Raw genomic sequence first — 5,845 nt, forward strand, 5'->3', positions numbered from 1 at the left:
AAAATTGCCCCCATCCCCACCCTTAGCCTTATTCTAAGCAAGAACCCCCTTGGAGTCATCCAAATTGAATGTGTTGCTTATATTTTTCAGTGCACAATAGAATGAAGACATTAATAGTGTAGAAAATCAGCTGAGATCATCTTGTACTTCCCTTTCTGGGAAAAATGGACTACATTATGCTACAATCTGCCCCAACTTCCCGTTCCAGTCTTAACTTCCTCCACGCTCTTAAGCTCCTGCCTGAGTCCCTCCCAGCTGGATGCATTCAGACCTGCAGCCTCCTTCCCCAAGAACTTCCCAGGGTCTGACCCATGCCAGATCCATATGGACAAAAAGGATGGGATTGGGGCACTCAGATTCAGATGCCAGACCACCCGAATAATCAGTTCCCATTTATTAAGCTCCTACTGTATGCCAGTGGGAGCCCTAGTGGTGAAGTGGTTAAGGGCCTGGTGGCTGGTAACCAAAAGTTGGGTGGTTTGAACCCACCAGCTGCCCCATGGAAGAAAGATGAGGCAGTTTGTTTCTGTAAAGATTAGTCTTGGAAACCTGATGGGACAGTTCTACTCAGTCCTACAGAGTCACTATGAGTTGGAATCGACTCAAGGGCAACACGTTTGGTTTTTGGGGTTTACTGTGTGCTAGGTACTATCCTAGATGCTTTATGTACATTATCTCTGTTGGCTCTTAAAACAACTGTGTGCAGTGGATATGTTTTATTTCTACTTTATATGGTAGGAAACTGAGGCTCAGAGAGGTTGAGGTATTTTCCCAAGTTACCCAGCAGGTAAGTAAGAGCCAGGATTCAAGTCTAGTGCTGTTTGACTCCAATGTCCTTAACCTTTACCACTCTGGTCTTTGGTCTTACTAATGATGAAGGTTACCTACAGGCCAACAGCTACCTCCTCCTGCTCTCTAAAGAGGCCTTGAATGTGCTGCCTCTCCAAGGTGTGGAGTAAAGAGACACTGTTGTCCATTGTGGATGATGGTATTAATCTATAATGTGATGATAGCTATTATATTTAAAATGCACCGACTCTTTTGACCCACCAAGTCAATTTTCAGGAAATTGTCCTGCAATTATTCTTGAAATGAGCACAAAGACATCTGTAGATGGTTAGTCAACACAACATTGTTTATAGTAGCATATGATTCAGCTGCCAACCAAATGGTCGGTGGTTCAAACTCACCAGGCTCCATGGGAAAAAGATGAAGCAGTCTGCTTCTGTAAAGACTTATAGCCTTGGAAACCCTATAGGGCAGTTATACTCTGTCCTATAGGGTCTCTATGAGTTGGAATCAACTGGATGACAGTGGGTTTTTTTTTTTGTTGTTGTTGTTTATAATAGATACAACTTAAATATTGTCAATAGGGGACTGGTTAAACAAGTATTAGTACATCCATATACATAGGCGCTCTGGCGGCATGGTGCCTAAGGCATTTGACAGCTAACCAGAAGGCTGGAGGCTCAAACCCACCAACCACTCCTCGGAAGGAAGGTTGGGCAATCTACTTCCATAGAGATACCACCTCAGAAACCCAAGGAGGGATCGCTATGAGTCGAATCGACTCCATGACAGTCAGTGAGAGTGAGAGTGATGTACAACCATAAGGAGCTCTGATGGTGCAGTGCCTAAGGCACTTGACTGCCAACCAGAAGGCTGGCAGTTCAAATCCACCAGCTGCTCTGTGAAGGAAGGTGAGGCAATCCCCTTCTGCAAGAATTTGCTGCCTTAGTAACCTAACAAGGGTCACTATGAGTTGGAATTGACTCGGTGGCAGTGCGTTTGGTTTGGTTTTATACACAACCATTACAAAGAGTGAGGAAGGTCTGTCTGCTCTTCTGTGGGACAATATCAAAGACACAGTGTCAAGATACAAAGCAAGGTGGTGGTGGTGTGACTCCTGGCGCCCCCATGTGTTACAGAGGAGACTGCTCCATTGGGTTTTCTTGACTGTCATCTTAACAGAAGCAAATCCTCAGGCCCTTCCTTCCATAGTACCACTGGGTGGGTTCAAACCACCAGCCTTCAGGTTAGTGCCACCTAGGGAGCTAAGCAAGCGTAGTACAATGCATGCCAAAAACCCCTTGCTGTTGAGTTAATTCCAACTCATAGCAACCCCATGAGACAGAGTTGGATTGTCCCAGAGGACTTCCACGCTGTAATCTTTATGGAAGAAGACTGCCACATCTCTCTCCTGTAGAGGGGCTGTTGTATTTGAACAGCCAGGCTTTTGGTTAGAAGCCAAGCGCTTAACCACTGTGTCACCAGGGCTCAGGACAATGTATGTTGTTAAAAAAAAAAATTCACTGCTGTTGAGTCAGACCTGACTCATAGCAACCCCTGCTTGGGTTTCTGAGGCGGTGTCTCTATGGAAGTAGATTGCCCCATCTTCCTTCCGAGGAGTGCCTGGTGGGTTTGAACCACCAGCCTTCTGGTTAGCAGTCAGATACCTTACCAGAGCGCCTGTGTATGTTAGGTACTGTCTGGTCAGCTCCGACTCAGCAACACTATACACATCAGAATGAAACAGTGCCCGGTCTACACCATCCTATAATCCCTGCTCTGCTTGAGCCCGTTGTTGCAGCCACTGTCTACCCATCTCATTGATGGTCTTTCCCTTTTTTTGCTGGCCTTCCACTTTACCAAGCATGATATCATTCTCCAGGGACTGGTCGCTTCTGACAACATGACCAAAGTAGGTGTCAAGATACAAAGACGAAGTCTGGCCATTTTTGCTTCCAAGGAGCACTCTGGCTGCACTTCTTCCAGGACAGATTTGTTTGTTCTTCTGGCAGTGCATGGACTTTTCAGTATCCTTCACCAACACAACTCGGAAACGTCAGCTCTTCCTCAGTCTTCCTCCTTCATCAGACAATGTAATAGTGTGTTACCATTTGTTTAAGAAACCTGTGGGGTAAAATAGATCTCTAATAATTATGCCTAGTCTGCTGCTACATGCATAGACTGTCTCAGAAAGGATGTATACCAAACGAGTAACAATGTTGTTGTTGTTGTTATGTGCTGTTGAGTTGGACCTGACTCACAGCGATCCCTCCTTGGGTTTCCGAGGCAGTATCACTACAGAAGTAGATTGCCCCATCTTCCTTCTGAGGAGTGGCTGGTAGGTTTGAACCGTCAGCCATCTGGTTAGCAGTCAAGTGCCTTAGGCACTACATTACCAGAGCTCCCGAGTAACAATAGCTGCCCAGAAATTGCATTGGAAGGACTCTGGTTGAGAAGGGAAGTCCCTGCACGGTGCAAACGGTTAAGGCACTCAGCTGCTAACTGGAAGTTTGGAGGTGTGCATTCACCTAGAGGTGCCATCTCAGAAGAAAGACTGGGCAATCTACTTCCGTAGTGATCCTGCCTTGGAAACCCAAGGAAGGGTTGCTGTGAGTCAGATCTGACTCTACAGCAGTGAGTTTGGTTTTTGAGAGGTGTCATCATGGGTTGGAATTGACTCCACGGCAGCTGGTTGTTGGTTGAGAGGGGAGGGCTAAGGCCTGGTCTTGCAGTGGTGGTCACTCACTCAGCTGACTGCACTCGTTTCCAGCTAATTTGAGAGGCTTGCAGATGTGAATAATGGAGGTCATGGAGAAACTCGCTGCTCCCACCATCTCCCACCTCCCACCTCCCGTACGCCTATGCCAGCCACCCCTAGGCATTGCCTGGATGGATAAGAGACTTACTTTTTACTGTGTAACCTTTTATACTGTTTGTTTTCTTTCTAAAACCATGTGCCTATATTATCTCTTTAATAATTGAACATTTAAAATTAAAAAAAGAAGAATTTCCTGCCTGAGGCGGGACCCTCCTAAGAAGCGGAATATTCAGGCCGCAGGTGGGGGTATCAGCATCAGTGACCCAGTGGGGAGGAGTTGAGATGTCAGGGCTTGAACCCTTCTCCCACAACAAATTCAGGGCCTCGGGACCTTCTCTCTTTATTAATCTCTTTTCTGTAGAAAACGTTATCCTTTCCTTTTACTGCCTCGTAGCTGGTTATGGTGTTAGAGGTAGGTTTTTGGTCAAAACATATCTCAGTAGCTTTCCTGAGCCCAAGCTGCTTCACTGCACCAGAATTTCATTTCCTTGTTTCTAAAATGAGAAGAATACATACTGCACAGGGTAGTGGTAAAGGAAAAGAAGCTGGTAAGACGCATTGGCAGTAGCAGCAGTAGTGATGTGTAATATATAGGGATACGCCATGACAGTGGGCAGAAGCCTCCACGAACTTGGAAGAAAAGGGAAGAGTTGACCCTGAAGGGTGAAACTCATTCTACCACACACAATGGGAGTAGAAGGAAGCCAGTGGTCAGTTAGAATGCTTTTGGGGTACAAGTTAGAGACTACACATGCAAACTGAATTAACTAATAAGAGATACAGTCTGTCTCACAGACCAGCATATCCAGAGGTGGGGACTCCAGGTTGGTTGATTCAGTTGTTGGCTTAATGATGTCATCAAAGACCCAGATTCTTTCTGTCCGTCTGCTCTGCTATTCAGAGGAAAGTGGGTGGTACAGTGGTGAAGCACTCAGCTGCTGAGAGGTTGGCAGTTTGAACCAATGAGTTGGCCCTTTACTTCTGTAAAAGATTTGCAGCCTTGGAAACCCCGTGGGGCATTGTACTCTGTCATGTGAGGTCTCTGAGTTAGAATTGACTCGATGGTAGCGGGTTATTTTTGGCTCTGGTATCCATGGTATGTCAGTTTTGTTCTAAGCTGATGGTCCTCATTTTGATTAAAAGTGGGCTGCTGGGACAGCCAGGCTGAATGTGCCCTAGTTCGTCTTTAGGTGGAGAAAATGGGTCTTCTCCAATCAGAAAGTAAAAGTTCTTTGCTTTTGTCTGGGATATTTTAGCTCAAAAGCAACCTGAGAGCCTTCAGGGACATGGCGGTCAATTGGCAAAACACAGTTCTTAAAGGGAACATTCAATGTCCTAGTCTGGTGAGCAGTGTCTGGGGTCTTAAAAGCTTGTGAACAGCTGTCTAAGAAGCAACTCTTGGTCTCTTCCCACCTAGATCGAAGGAGAATGAAGAAAAGTGAAAACTCAAGGAAGCGCTTAGTCCAAAGGCTTACTTGCCCTCATGAACCACAGTCTCCTCTAACCTGAGACCAGAAGAACTAGATGGTGCCCGGCTACCATTACCAGCTACTTTAAGACCACAATAGAAGGTCCTGGTAGAACAGGAAAAAAAAAAAAATTGTAGAACAAAATTCAAAGACAAAACAAAACAAAACAAAAAACCCAAATCAGACTTGCTTGTCAGAAAGAGACTAGAGGAACACTGTGACTGTTGTCTAACTTGAAACTGAACGCACTCCTGCCCAGAGGCTACCTTCCAGCCAAAGAGCCAAATAATTCATGAGACAATGAAACAAACCATGAGAAGAATATGCTTTTCAGAACAATCACATGTAGGAGACCAACAGGGCAACAGTAGCCCCAAGCCAAAGATGAGAAGATGGTGTTCTGGTTCTCTAGTGCCACTTTGACAGGAATATAACACAATGGGATGGCTTGACAAACAGGAGTTTATTCTCTTACAGTTTGAAGGCTTTAAGTCCAAGTTCAAAGTGCCAGGCTCTAGGGGCTGGGTGAAAGCCCCTCAACCTTGGGCTTCAGATCTGCCTCTGGCTCCCGGCCCACTGAGGCTAGAGGCATCTCTTCACTCAGACAGCTACTGGCTGCTGAGGCTAAGAAGCCCAAGGTTGACAAATTAAATGGCACAGTCCCGATGTTACCAAACCACACGGCAGGCCATTAATTCAAGTCCATTGTAAGTCCCAAGGTCGGCAGAACAACGACATGGCTTCATGCAGGGTTCAAGGTGCCATAAGC

Source organism: Orycteropus afer, unplaced genomic scaffold (genome assembly GCF_000298275.1).
Source record: "Orycteropus afer afer isolate SDZICR_OR568_19922 unplaced genomic scaffold, OryAfe1.0 scaffold00419, whole genome shotgun sequence".
NCBI classification, from domain to species: Eukaryota; Metazoa; Chordata; class Mammalia; order Tubulidentata; family Orycteropodidae; genus Orycteropus; species Orycteropus afer.